The sequence below is a fragment of the Protopterus annectens genome, chromosome 3.part0 (genome assembly GCF_019279795.1).
Source record: "Protopterus annectens isolate FY-2018-M chromosome 3.part0, PAN1.0, whole genome shotgun sequence".
In the NCBI taxonomy this organism is placed as follows: domain Eukaryota; kingdom Metazoa; phylum Chordata; order Ceratodontiformes; family Protopteridae; genus Protopterus; species Protopterus annectens.
This window is the reverse complement of record NC_056731.1, coordinates 541,581,478-541,596,692: the sequence shown is the minus strand read 5'-3', so window position 1 is coordinate 541,596,692 and position 15,215 is coordinate 541,581,478. Positions and strand designations below refer to the sequence as shown.

General features: G+C 46.3%; 1 protein-coding gene across 20 annotated transcripts in view; it reads right to left on the bottom strand.

Moving 5' to 3' along the window:
- The window catches only part of CLASP2 (cytoplasmic linker associated protein 2), a 7,203,062-nt gene that overhangs the window by 1,148,858 nt on the left and 6,038,989 nt on the right, over positions 1-15,215 (bottom strand). The window lies entirely within an intron of this gene.

Here is a 15,215-nt window from a genome sequence, read left to right as displayed (position 1 = left end):
ACTATAGGTAGTTACTAGGCTATCTGCCCCAGGGCATTTATAAGCCTAGCCAGAGTGTGTCGGCTATCGCAGCCCCATTGATTAACTGATCTTCTGTCAAGCAGAGCCAATGAAGTGATCCCACGGATGTTTCCAAGCCTTGGTGGGATTGAAACGGTAGAGATTTTGGCCTATTTTAGTATTAGGTTTATGGATTTGCAAAAGGCCTTGGATGGAACTTCAGAGGGATCTTTTTGGGGTGTAGTGGGAGATTAGGGATGAGAGAGTCGGGCAGGAAGTGGGTTTGTAGAGAATAGAGTGAATAATCCGAGAATGAGTAAGTAAGAGCAAGTTAGGTAATTCTAGCCAATTTAATTCTTTAAATGAGAGGCAGTGATGGGACTTATATGCATTCTGTGCAGCAAATCTTGCTATCTTGTTGTAAGTTGTTTCTAGTTTGGCTAGCAGTCCAGTGTTGAGGTTAGTTAGAATTTGAGAACTACAGAGTAAAGTGGGCAAGAGGAAAGAATTAGATACTTGGCTTTTTGGTTAAGAAATTTACGGATGGAGTCTGAAGATAAAGCATCTCTGGTTCACACTTGTAGAACAGACTGTATGTGCTATAGCTTTAAGAAGCATATTAAGGCCTCAACGTGCATATATAAGTAACAAGCACGTGCTATAACGAGTGCCATTTGAGAGTGCAGCCAGAGAGTAAGCATGTATGAATTGCAATAGCTAGTTTGTATATAAATTACCTAAGTTAAAGTCAGTAAGCTTCTATCGTGATGTGTTTGTACATAATAAAGCTGCTTGAACAGAACCCAGGAAGACTTATCTATTGTATCCTGACTAGAGCTACAACACTCAAAACCAAAAAGGAAGTAAAACTAAGATTAGTAGTCTAAATGTTCAGGCTGATTCTAATGAAGAATTTTCCTCACATAAAGTATCCCTCTTCCTTTTCTGAGGGGTAGAATGTGTAGAGGCAAAAACTGCAAAGGTTTTAAAGCCATAAAGGCTTTAAAAAAACCCTGAGAGAACTCCTGCCATTCCTACTGAGGATCTCTGGGTGCAGATCCAGCAAGAGATGAAACATGTTTTGAATTTTTTTTTCCTTTTCTTTTTTGGGGTTTATAAAAAAATATATATATACCTTAAGGACAAGAACCTGGGATGTCCTCATTCACCAACAACTGAGGAACCCTACCTGATCCCACTGAGATCACAAGCCTAGGCTCTCTCTTCCTGGTCATAACAGTCATCTGCATGGGCAACTGAATATGTCAGAATGCTATTCAATGCTGTCCTCCAAACGTAGTCATAACAACAGCAACAAGCCTACAGTTGGTATGGTTTGTGAGCTTCTCAACACTCTCAACAGAGGCAAATGATTCTGACCTAGAGAAAGAAATAGACAAAGCATCATCATATTTCTGTTCCTTGGTTTTTTTTTTTTGGGAGCAAAGGTATGCCTGAGAGGGAGGCTCTGGATTGCACAGCAGATTGAGAAAAAATCTGTAAGTGTTTGTTTTCTAATTAAAATGTTATCAGTGATGCATGGTTTCTCAGGATCTCTGAAACAAATAGCTGACAGAGCACTCTTTGGTGTTATGGTAGAGTGATAAACTGAAAAGACACCTTGTATGTCTATCCGCACACAAGATTTGACTACCCCAGAGGCATTCCTCTCTCTCTCTCTCAGCTGAAATGAACAAAGTTCAAAAGTGACAAATGTAATAATGAGGAAGGGTACCCAAGCAGGTACTTGGCTTTCTCTTCACAAGGGCAAATGGATCTTTTTGTACAGCTGACAGTCCAAACATCATACAGTAGTGCATCCTAGGCTCCCAACAAGAAATTTCTGATGACTTTTAAGATATATATATATATATATATCTTCAGTGCCCTAAAAAAGTGGACAGCTCAGAACTCTGGCAGATCTCAATTAAGCTGCCCGGCGTCTCTTCCCTAACAAGGGACTGAGGTATGCCTCTAGTTCTTATGACATGATCAACCTAGGTTCCCCCTTCTCTACTGTCATGGTAGGGTCAATCTTGTAGAATGTGCAGGTAGCAGACAGTATCAGCCTCTGCTGGGGTTGCAGTAGTGGCCATCTGAGGAGTTAGAAGCACCTCCTTCTGTATCTCAGTGGGAACATCCAAATCAGACTGGGAAGCTGAAGAATCAAGCCTTGTTTTCTTTTTGGATGCTAGTAGAATGTCCGAGGCCTAGAGTTCAGACATTTTCTTTAAGCAAGGCACTTTAGATACTTAAGTATTTAAGGAGGAAAGTCTGGTTCAAAGAGTATTTTGGGATGAACAATTGGCAGATTTTACAATTACTTTAATCTTGCTCAGCCCGAAAACAAAAAGTCGGTGGGAATTAATGAATCTTCCTACCAGTCACAATTCCCCTTGGCTGACATGAATACATCTTATGTATAAAAATTAAGAGCAAGGTAGGTTCCCTCATTAGGGTACTTATCTGAATAAGGCTAGGCAAGGTTAGCGGCAATGACAATGTGGTGTTTAGACTGGCAGGAGTTAAGACCCTATGTTTGGACTGGCAGAAAGTCAGTCTTAGGATATTATGCAAATACATCTATTTACGTATCTCTATGCCTGTAGGCTGAGGTCATATACCAGATATATGGTGCGTCTGGAATGTTTTGGCTTTGGTATGCCAGTCAGACATCAGGCTATTTCCGGCAGGATAACCCATCACTACTAGAATATTGCAAAACTAACCCAAGGAAGGACATCACCATAGCAGTTTAAACCTCAATGAGGTAGATAAGAATACTCTCTTCCCACCAAGTCCAACTTGTTTGAGTGGCTTTCTTGTGAAGTGACAAAATGCTGTGATTTCTTGGTCCTCTGTTGAACTGAGAAGATCATAAAGAAATCAACTTCAGCAGGTCTAGTCAGGATCTTCTCCCTTTTAACAAGGGAAGCTATACAGAGGACATCACTTTTTAAAAGACACTGAAGCAGACAAGGTGATTTAAACAATGCATGGATGATATCCTTCATAATGAGTTTCATAAGGGCAGAGAATGAATGAACCACTGCTATCCACCCTCTCTTTTCCAGAGAACAATTATTTGGATAAGGCAGAGAAAATGAAGGGGTGCTAAATGTTACTCTACAGTGAAGTTCTTGAGGTTTATGCTTTCACGGGAGGAGGTTTCACCTTGTGGTATCTACAAGGATAACTCCTCATATTTATCGCTCAAGTAAAAGCCTCCAGTTCCTTTGACTTTTCAAAGGAAGAAAAAGGGGAGGGAGAACCTACATTATCAAGTTTCAAAGATGGCACTGCCCACATAACAATAAGTGTGGGGTTAAGCATGCACTCTTTCAGGTGCTAAGTGTCAAATGACAGGACATCAGGTCTCTATGATCCACCAACCAACAGCAGCATTGAGAAGTCTGCTGCTAACACCAAGTTGACGTTCCTACACTTATGAGAAGAGGTCTCATAACAACTCAAGTAACTGCCTGAAGTTTTGATGGAGAACTCAGCAAAACATCCTCAACAATAGTGATCAAGTCCTATTGGACATAGGGGAGTACACAGAAAGAAATTCCTTAATCGTGAGTCCTGCCACAGAAATACTGTCAGATGACTCAAAAGGCTCATCCTGTGCATCTTGAAAGGTCATAGGGTGCTCCAGCTATTTGCCGGATAAGTGATTAATAAACCCATTAGAATGGAACTTTCCTGGGCCCTGTATCATCTGAAGAAGAGAACAGGCTAAGACTCAACCTCTCAAAGTCAAGGTCAAAGTATGTGGGAACCAGAAGATGGACTTGAGAACCTAATTATCCCCGGAAGACTCAGATTGCTGTCTGCTTTCCTTTTTTTTAAACTCGTGCTGGTACTCTGGCACAGACCTTGGGCTGCACATTGAACTCTCTTATCAATCCCCACTCTGGGTACTTTCAGTCAAGACTATCCTTCTAGGCCAGGAGTCTCATACCCTGCCTAGGGCTGCAAGTGACAGGGTTGAATCACTGTGACACATGGCTCTGCTTCATGCTGTGCTCCTTTACAAAGCGACATAGATAAAGTCAGTGTGGACCCTACCTTAAAATTTGGTGGCCACTTGAATAATTAGAAGGCTTTAGGGCTTTTTATGCACTTACTACAGTAACTTGAAGTCTGAACTCTGCAACCACTAGAAAAGATCTGGCATGTCCAGAAGATGGTACAATGTTTTAAAGTAGCATGTGATAAATAACATGCAGTTGCAAATGGCAGGAACACCTGAGCAAAAATGCTGAAATGGCTATAGAAGGGAGAATAAACAAAACTGTAGCACCAACAGGGAGGGTACCTAGACTTATAAAAACTTTCAAAAATGACTCAGAAGTGGGGGACATAATTAATTCAATACTTAGCTAAGTCACCAAATAGTTGTCACAGATGATAACTTCTTCATCACAGAGTTTAAACACAAACTTGAAGAAATGCCCGAGCTAACAGATACTGCTGACAACAGCCAGAACAAAATGGCTGACAAGACATGAATTAAATGAAGTTCAATATAGATTTCATCAAGTCAGCTAAGAGATCTGATCTTGGAAAGAGATCAGCATCAAAGAGCAGACAAGCCTCATAACACTGGACGCAAGGCTGGGATACATTTCTTTCTTTCTTCAGAAGTTTTAAACAGCTGCTTGTGTGGTGATTACAATCTGCTTGAATACGCCCAAATGATGACTGTTTCTTTCAATGCAAAAGGTACAAAGTAAAGAACTATGTTCAATTCTGCTTCTCTAACTTAACTAGGAAATACTAAAGATATATATTCTACTGGTTGTGAAGAGCAATAGCATTTTACAGTATGATTTTAGAGCCAGTGTAAGTTACAAATGATTTTCTTTGCTACCTTTTGTCACCATGTGCAATGGTGGAACAGTGGTTCTGATATTTTTAGTATCCATAAAGGAGATTAGAATGAAAATGTGACTGTCATTATCAATGGAAATTCTAAAGAAATGACAGAAAATAATTGTGAGAGCTCTGATTTTAAGCAGGACTTGCCAATATTTTCAAAAATGAAAAAGAGAACAGGAATATCACCTGCATCTCCTTTTACTGGCATGCTTCTAACAATGGAAGAAAGCTGCATATACTGGAAATGGAGGGGGTATTCCTGAAATGAAACGACATTTAAGACGATTTACAGAATAGTGGCGCATAAAAGGAATGATACAGGAATCCATGAATACTTATTCTGCAGTCACATTTGACTGAAGGTCTGCAGTCTTCAAATATTATGCAATCTTCAATTAACCAGACCATTTCTGCTCCCTAAGGATACTTTACTAACTGTAAAGTGCAGCAACCTCAGTTAGTATACATAAACGAGGTATAACGAACTTGTTCCTGATACAAAACAAATTGTTTAGCTGTGAGTTTCATCCATATTGTAATTTAGATAGATAGGTTCAAGAAAACAATACGTATAGGTTTCAAAGGTTCATAGGTTGATACTAGACTATCTGCCCTAGGGCATTTATAAGCCTAGCCAGAGTGTGTTTGGCTTTCGCCACCCTTTTAGATTAGTTAACTGTGCCTCTGTATAGTAGGTCACAGAAGATAGCCCTTTTAAGGTTAGTTTACTGTGCCTCTGTCTAGCAGGGACATAGAAGAGATCCCAAGGGTAAATAAGAAGTTATGTACTCACCATAACGTTCCATCTGAGTAGGTAAACTTCATTTGTCAGCAACTTATGGGAATCGGATCCAACCTCGGATCCAAGCTGGCAGTTTTCAACAGCTTTGGATCCGAGCTCCAAGCTCCTCCCCCTACCCATAATCACCTGTCAACCCTGACTGACCTCAGATCAAGTTTGCCCAAAAGCAGATACTGCTTGAAGACTATTACTCTCAAAGATAAAGTGGTTAACACCCATGGACCTGAGTATGAAAACATTTGTGAGGGGGCAGAAGGGAGGGACGGTTGCTGATAAATGAAGTTTACCTACTCAGATGGAACGTTATGGTGAGTACATAACTTCTTAATCTGAAGTAAACTTCATTTGTGCAGCAACCTATGGGACAGAGTCCCCAGCTACCTGAACCTTGGGCGGCCTTCATGGAAGGAAGTTTCGGAGCACTGCAGAGCCAAAGGATGCTCTCCCTCTGGAGATAATGTCCAATTTATAGTGATTGCTAAAGGTACGAGATGAGGCCCAAGTGGCTGCCGAACAAATATCATCCAAAGAGACTCTAGCTCTAAAGCCGCAGAGGTAGACATAGACCGAGTAGAGTGAGCATGGACTCCCTGAGGTGCGGGCCTGCCAGAACTTTCATATGCTAAAAGGATACACTGCGAAATCCATCAAGACAGTGTGACTTTAGACACAGATTTACCCAAGTTAATTTGGCAAAGGAGATGAACAACTGGTCAGATTGCCTATGACCAGATGTCCTGTGGATGTAGAAGCGAAGTTGTCTACGCACATCCAGTGAGTGTAATTTGTATTCCCCTTTGTTTTGGTAATTAGGAAAAAAGACTGGTAGGTTGATGGACTGGTTAATATTCGATTCAGAGGCAATCTTGGGAAGAAAAGAGGGATTGGTCCTGAGGTAAACTCTATCCTTGTGAAAAGTCAAGTATGGGGGTTTTACACAGAGGGCTTGTAGTTCAGAGACCCTTCGAGCTGAGGTGATAGCGACAAGAAAGTCCGTTTTCCGTGACAAGAATTTAAGATCTACTGAAGCTGCAGGCTCAAACGGGGGAGCTGTCAAGGCCTGAAGCACCAGCGTTAAATCCCAAGGAGGGACTACATCCTTCACTGGAGGGCTAAGCAGAAAGGTGCCCTTCAAAAAGGTCTTACACAATTTTGTGGTGATCAAAGGGCCCAGTTCATTTCCCACGTGATAATGAGAGATAGCTGCTAGTTGAACCTTGACTGTGGAGGAGCTAGCCCCCTGATGAAACAGCCCTGACAGGAAGTCTAACACAGCGGGCAAAGGAGTTGTGAAAGGATCCAAATTTCGATGTTCCGCCCAAATGGAGAAACGTTTCCATTTGCTATTATAGATCTTTCTAGTAGAAGGCTTGTGCGCTGCTACTAGAATAGTTTTAACTGGGGAAGAGATACCGGGAGTCCAAGCTACAAGTGGAATTGGAGCAGCCAAGCTGTGAGCTTGTCCAGATTCGGGACTGGGAGATCTAGTGGGGTGGGATATTAGATCTGGACGGGGATCCAGAATCCAAGGAGGATTCACCAGATGAGACCAAAGGTAAGGGAACCAGGTTTGACGAGGCCAGAATGGGGCAATGAGGATTATCCTGCTCCCCAACCGGCTGGCTTTCTGTAGAAACTTCAGCATCAGAGGAAGAGGAGGGTAGGCATAAAGTAGACCAGGAGGCCAAGCATGCACCAGAGCGTCTCTTGGGGGATCCCCGGAGGGGGAAATGAGAGCGAAGAAGTAGTAACATTTTGTGTTCGAGGGAGAGGCAAAGAGATCGCAACAGGGTTGACCCCATTCGGCGAAAATCCGATTAGTTATCTCGGGATTCAGAGACCACTCGTATGGTAACAGGATGGTGCGACTTAGACTGTCCGCTAGGATGTTGGACCGCCCCGGAATGTGCGTTGCTATAAGAAAGCGGTTGGTGGAGATCGCCCATTCCCACACCCTCATGGCCTCTCGACAGAGTGGGTAAGACCTGGTTCCCCCTGTTTGTTGATGTACCAGACAACAGACATATTGTCCATCTGAATCGCAATCGTTCCTACAGGAAGAAGGTCCTGAAGTGCTTGCAATGCTAACAGCACTGCCCTCATCTCTAGGACATTGATATGCAGAGAGGTCTCCGTGAGGTCCCACGTGCCTTGGACTGTCCTGCCCGAACAATGCCCCCCCACCCGAGGCGGGAGGCGTCCATGGTCACCGTGGCTAGGGGAGGGGCCATAGAAAAGGGGCATCCTTCCTGGAGGTTCGGAGATTGGAGCCACCATAAGAGGGCCCTCTTGCAAGCCCTGCTGAGGGGAATGGGATGGCTCAGAGGATATCGAAGAAAGGACCACTGGACCTGGAGGGTCCATTGTAAGACCCTCATGTTCAAACGCGCCATTGGCAATAGGTTGATTGCCATCGCCATTGAGCCTAGAGCCCTCAGGACCAATTCCGCCAGAGGAGCTGGAGATTGTAGAATGGCCCGCACATGTAGCCTCAGGGTTCATAGCCGGTCTGTGGTCAAGAAAGCTAGGAGCTTGTTTGTGTCTAATCTGGCCCCTATGAAGTCTATGGTCTGAGTTGGGGTAAGAGACTTCCCTATATTGATAGTGATCCCCAGCCGGGGAGCTAGATGAAGAAAGTAGTTTCTGGCTGTGCAGAGTAGATGCCTTGTCGGGGCGGTCGGGAGCCAGTCGTCCAGGTATGGGAAGACCTGAATTCCCTGGAGCCTCAGGTGGGCCGCTATCACCGCTAACACTTTGGTGAACACCCGGGGGGCTGTGGTGAGATCAAAGGGGAGGACCCTGAATTAGAAATGACTGGCTCCTAGCCAGAAGTGGAGGAACCTTCTGGATCCTGTCCATCAGAATGTGGTAGTACGCATCCTTGAGGTCTATAGAGCACATCCAGTCATTCTCCCGCAAAAGGGGGAGAATGGATTGAAGGGTGACCATGCGGAACTTCTCTTTGGTTACTGACAGGTTCAGGGGGGAGACGTCGAGGATAGGTCTTAAGTCCCCCGTCTTTTTTGGCACCAAGAAGAACCTGGAGTAAAACCCTGACCCGCACTGGTCTGGGGGATGTGTTGGATGGCTCTTTTTTCCAGCAACTGTTGGATTTCTGTTGCTGCGGCCTCCCTCTGATCGGGTGGGACATCGGGGAGGTATCTGGGGCTGCGTGGGTAAAGAGAAAAGGGAATCTGATGTCCTCTGGATATAATGCGAAGCACCCAGCGGTCTGTCGTGATGGACTCCCAAGCTGCTAGGTGCTTCGAGAAACGCCACCCGACTGCCTCCACAGTGGAGCAGTCGGGCAACCCCTCAGGGGGGTTGGTCCGAGAAGAGTTCTCTGGATCCAAAGTTCTGCGGGCCCCCTCTGCCTCTAGGGCGGCGTCCACCCTGTCCTCCTCTGCCGCGGAAGGGCTGGGAGTCCGGAGCAGGACGGGACTGTTGAGACTTCCAAAACCACATCTTCTTCTGTCCCTTTTGGTTTTTGGAGAAGGTCCTCTGGGGAGCAGAGAAGCGGACTCTGATGGCAGACAACATCTTCCTGTCCTCCTCTCTCTGGACCAAGGTATCATGAACAGTTTTGCCAAAAAGGGCAGAACCATCGAAAGGGGCATTAGCGAAAGATGCCTTGAAGGGTTCCGCGAAATCACAGTGCCGGAGCCAGGCGTGACGCCTCATGACAAGGCCCGCTCCGCTGGCTCTAGCGGCTCCTTCCGTGGCATGGGAGAGTAGCTGCATAGGGGTGTTTGATATGGATCGGAGAGTGGCCATCCGGGTGGAGTGCAATTGCTTGTCCTCTGCTGACATGGACTCGGGGGGGGTGATGCAGCATACTCTTTGATAAGGTCCCGCTGCAGTCGAAGCACATGTGCCATGTAGTTCAGCGACCTCACAAAGAAGGTTGCCGAACTAAAGCCCCGCTTCCCTAAACGGTCCATAGACCAAGACACCTTGCTCGGGTGATGAACCGAGGGATTCTCCTGAGCTAGTTCCCTCTTGGTGGCCGCCGCGACCAACATGGCATCTACAGGGGGACCCTTACTCCAGTGGGACTTGTCAGAGGGTGGGCTGAGAATTTTGTCTGGGTGCTTGGGGACTGGCTCCACAGTGTCCGGCTCCTTCCACGCCCTGTTAGTAATCAAACCTACCAGGGGGTCAGCCGGAGGGGACACCCAAGAGGTAGATGGGCCTGCTTCAAACGCCTCCAGGAACACGGATTCGTCCGAGGTAGGCTTTGGGGCAGACCACCCCTTTATCCTGAGCATCTCCATGATGTCACCAAATGAGACATCTTCGGGGGGTGATCTTGGAGAGCCTTCCCCCTCCTCCAAATGCGTGTCCTCAGTCAAGGACTCGGGGGAGTCCAGGTGCCTACTTTTGCACCTTCGCTTGTGAGGAACCTCCTCGGGGGGGGGCTGTCTGTGGAGGTCTCACCAGCCACGTCTTGTTCCAAAGGAACGACCTGGGACATCAGAGCAGGCTGTCCCTGGGGCCAGGTGATGGAAGTCGGGCCCAACAGAGAAGGAGTGCAGGGTGGAGCCATGGCAAGGGCCAGGGGCCTGGAATCTCTCAACAGGGCCCTCTCCACCACGTCGAATGCCGAGGGACAGCTGCTCTCTCTGGGATCTGAAAGCAGAACCTCACTCGGATCCGACGGACGGATCGGGGTCGACGCCGAAGCGATCGGATCCGACAGACCAGTATGCTCCGACCTGGACAAAGCCGAAGGCTTACCGATACCCCTGGATCCGAAGCTCAGCCCTCGGCTTCGAGAGCTCGGATCCGAAGAAAATGGACCCGACAGACTCGAGAGAAGTGTCGGCGCCGAAGTACCCGAGACTATCGGCGCCGACACACCACCGGCTCCAAGGCTGCCCGGCTCCGAAGACTCCGAGCCCGGGAAGCGGGATGGAGAAGGAGCAATCAGGGCAAAAAAAGAGGTCGAGCTCCCCCCTGGAGGGGGGGAGGCAGGAGCGCTCCCATCTGTAGTTGGGCCTGGAGGAATCTTCTCATCATCCGGTCCAAATCTGCATCCGTGAGACTTCGGGTTGATCTCGATGAGGCCACCGAGGCGGGACGGGAGTGTCGCCTTGATGACCTCAAAGGAGATCGGGTCTCCTCCTCCTCAGGACCCGGTGAAAAGCAAGGGGACCGGATCCGAGAAAGAGGAGACCCAGAAGTCCTGGAGGGAGAAGACCGCTTAGCCGGGGGGGGGGGGCGAAGTGGAGGCCTCGGCCCGCTGCTTGTGGTGTTTCTCCCTTCTTTTCTCTTTCCTGGCCTCCCGCTCCTCTGGGCCTAAGTCGGGAGGTTGAGTCCTGGCCGGGGGGGGGGGGAGCAAGAGTGGCAGCCGCCGCAGGCGCAGCAGGAGCCACGGGAGGACCGGAGGTAGAAGCCGAATCTGGAGGCAGAAGATCCGCCAGAATCAACTTAGACCTCCGGTCCTTGAGTGCCCTGGGGTTGAACGCCACACAGATTGAACAACCAGAAGACAGGTGCTCAACCCCAAGGCACAACACACACCGACTGTGGCCATCCGCTGGGGACAGCTTATGGCCACACTCGGTGCACTTAGAAAAAATCGGCTTTGGGGCCTCAGACATTTTAACTAAAAGTGAATACCACACACGTTAGGCCCCAAACACACGCACACAACCCTAACGGAACAACGAAGGAAGGGGGAGGTAAATGACAAAAATATAAAGGTAAACTAAAGAGGGTTTTATACAAAAAGGGACCTGGAAACACTCACAACCAATATCTGAAGAAAAGGTAAATTTTTTTCTCACAAAAAAGTCTCTAACACCTGGAACTCTAGATCAAGCTGCTGTTGGTTAACTGCGGCAAACTAGATCTGAGGTCAGTCAGGGTTGGCAGGGGATTATGAGTAGGGGGAGGAGACTGGAGCTCGGATCTAAAGCTGTTGAAAACTGCCGGCTCGGATCCGAGGTCGGATCTAATTCCCATAGGTTGCTGCACAAATGAAGTTAACTACTTCAGATCTTACAATCTCCCATCCACTCGTCAAGATTTCTCTTGAAGAGGGTCAGTGAGGGGCTCTGCCTAACATGAATTGGGATTTTGCTCCAGAGTGAGGGGAGCCTCTGGGATATGAATCTGTCCCTCCAGCATGTTCTATTTATTGCTGTGCTGAGGTTTAAGTCCCTGGAGCGTGTAGCTCTAACAGATTTGGATTTCCTGAGGTGGAGCATGTCCATTAATTCTGGGTTAGACATGGCTTTGTACGTCAGGCATAGATCGCCTCTGAGTAGGCGGTAAGCAATTGAGTAGAGCTGGAGTTTCTTTAGTCAAACTGCATAGGGCATCTGTTTGTGGCCCTTGATCCTCTTGGTGAGGTACTTTTGGGGTCTCTCCAGTTGCTGCAGGTGTCAGGTAAGGTACATCCCAAATGGGGCATTGTATTCAATTATGGGCCTGATGAGTAGAAGGGCACAATGACTCCTGATCTAGATGTAAACCCTTTCATGATAAAGTGGGCTATATCTTTCTAACCACTTTGGCAACATGATTGTCAAAGGAGAGATTACTATCTACTTGGGTCCCCAAATCCCTAATTACTTCTTCCGTACTTAATGGATTACCACCTATGTGGTAATTTGTGGGCACTTTGTTTTTCCCAAAGGGGATGACTATGCACTTTTTGGCATTTAGCTTGAGGCAGTGGCTCTGGCACCAGGTATCCGTCTCTGAGAGACCCTTCTGGAGGATGCTTGTGTCAGCCAGAGAGTCAATTATGGCTCCCCAGTTTGCAGTCATCTGCGAACTTGGTCAGCCATAGTCCTCCCGTGTTAGCCTGTACCTCAGAGAAGTATATACCGAACAAGAGAGGTCCCAGGACTGAGCCTTGTGGAACGCCACTTGTAACTGGTTTAGAGTCTGACATGGCACCTGCAATTCTGACCATGTGGGTTCTATCCCTGAGCCAGTTTGCAACCCATCTTGTGACATAGGGGTTGATATTTAAGCTGGTGAGCTTATTTATGATGCCTGAGTGGGGTATTGTGTCAAAGGCTTTTGCGAGGTCCAGGTAGGCTGTGTGGACTACCTTCCCTCATCTATAGCCTTGGTAACTGTTTCAAAGAAGTCAACTAGGTTTAAGAGGCAAGATCTGCCCTTAACAAAGCCGAATTGGGTAGGATTCAGTATCTGGAGGTTCCCAATGTCTTTGTTTATGTGTTCCATGATGATACGCTCCATAGCTTTGCAGACCAGACTAGTCAAGCTTATAGGGCGATAGTTTCCGGGGTCTGTTGTGGTACTACCTTTGTGGAGCGGGACCACTGCTGCTGTACGCCATTCTTTGGGTACATATCCTGTGGTAAGGCTGAGACTGAACAGTGATTTTATGTGAGGGTTCAGTTCTTCTTGGCGCTCCTGTAAGACGCAGCCTGGGACACCGTCCGGTCCCATTGATGCTGTGTTTTTTGCTTTGGAGAGGGCAGGTTTCACCTGTGCATCTGTGATGTCAGGGAGGCTACATTCTGTTGGGATAGACATTTGCTCTTTTGGGGGGGGAAGGGGGGGGGGGTTTGCACTGAACCTGTCAGCCAGGATGTTGGCAATGTCTGTGGGTTCAGTGTATTTTTTTGTCATTTTGCACTACCTCGGAGCATATCTGGGAGTTGCCACCCAGATTCCTGATATAATTAAAGAAGGCCTTGTGATTACCTTTAGCGTCTTGGGCAATTTTTCTTTCGAAGCTGGCCTTAGATGATTTCATGAGGGATCGTAGTTTCTTGCTAGCACTGATCAGAGATGCCTTCCCTTTTTGGGATTTTGCTCCATCATGTAGTAGCTTCCTCCTTCTGTTGTATAGCTTATTTATGGCCTGGGTCCACCAGACAGGTCTCCTGCCTTTGGAGGAGTGAGTCTTGGTTTTATTTGGGATAGCACGATCCATGCATTCCTGTAGGTGTCCATAGAATGCGTTTGTAAAGGATTCTGTGGTTCAGGCAATATTTTCCACTGGCCCGGGGGCTTTGAAGGATTCCACCTCGGTTTTGAGAAGTGTGAAGTTTGCTTTTGAGAAATTTTTCACCGTGGTTTCCTTGGCTGGGGGTGGGGACAGGATATGGATGTCCAGTGAAATTAATTTATGGTCTGATCTTACCAATGAGGGGTTTATCTCTGGTGTGGAACATAGAGTCCCCATGTTGGTGATGACCAGGCCAATATGTTGTCCCCTCTTGTGGGAGTGGTGACCAGCTGCTTGGTACTGTGGCACTAAGTTGTGCTGCAGGAGAGCACCTGGGAGCTAATGTTCTACACATAACTTCTTACTAAGGGGAGATACCCTGAAAGAGTCTAAGGTACAATTAAGAACAGAGAAAAAGAAAGACCAAATAATTTCAAGAAACCCCACAAGTCAGATAGCTGAGGTCTGGATTGTTTTTCTAGACTAGTACAAAAGAATGGATGGCGCTGACAAAATAAATGAAGAAGGACTTTCTAGATGGCTGCACATTGAGTATCAGCTTGTTTCTAGCTTTCCCAGTGTGAAAACAAAAACTCAGAACAGAAGGTCAGTAAACTTGTGTTTATGAGTAAATACCTGGATGTCCTTAATAAAAAAACTACAGAAGACCTGGAAAAAAATCAGCTACAAAAAGTGAAGAAGAAACACTGACTGGGGAAAGTTCTGCAGCTGTTCAGCAAAAAAGCAATGCCACCTTCAGATATGACCTCCAATAACCTACAGGAAGATACAAGACAACTGCATACAGACCTGGTTAAAATAAACAAACCACTGATGGAGTACATTAACACTAATAACAAAAGGCTGGAAAATGGAAGAAGCTTTAAACAAATATTCAGATGAGATGACAAAGTTGCAAAAATCAGAGGTCGAAATGAAGAAAAGGATGGCTGAATATGAGAGTGCTCAGAAAGAGATGTTTCAAAAAATAAAAGAATTAGAGGACAGAGTACATAGGGAAAACCTGAGATTTTCGGTTATGCCAGAGAAGCTGGAAGGAACAGACTGCATTCACTTTATGAAAGCACAAATAAGCAACTGGACTGGTATTCCACAGTAGGAGCTGTTAGTTGAAAGGGCACACTGTGTGTATGCTCCAAAACTGGCTATAAGAAATCAAGCTAGACCTTTAATATTTAAGATGCAATCCTACCAGCAGAATGAGTTGATTCTCAAAAAAACTGTGGCAGAAGGACAAAGTACTAAAAGTGGGAGACAGCAGAGTGTGTATGGATAGTGATTACTCCTTGTATACCAGTCAGACGAAGAGAAATGTATTCCACTATTCAGGGAATATTGAGATATAGGTGTGAGATTCAAACTGCTGTACCCAGCTATCTTCAAGGTATTCTTCCCTGAAGAGAGAAAATCATTTTCTGATGAAGTGCATGCTAAGGAGGAAATACAAAAGTTTGTCCAACAAAAAGTAAGCTGTGAAACAGAAGGAGATTCTGATTCTTGTTCTTCTGGAAATAAAGACCACATAGGGACTGTACCTGTGAAATCCTTTCAAATTATTCAATGGAAAATGCT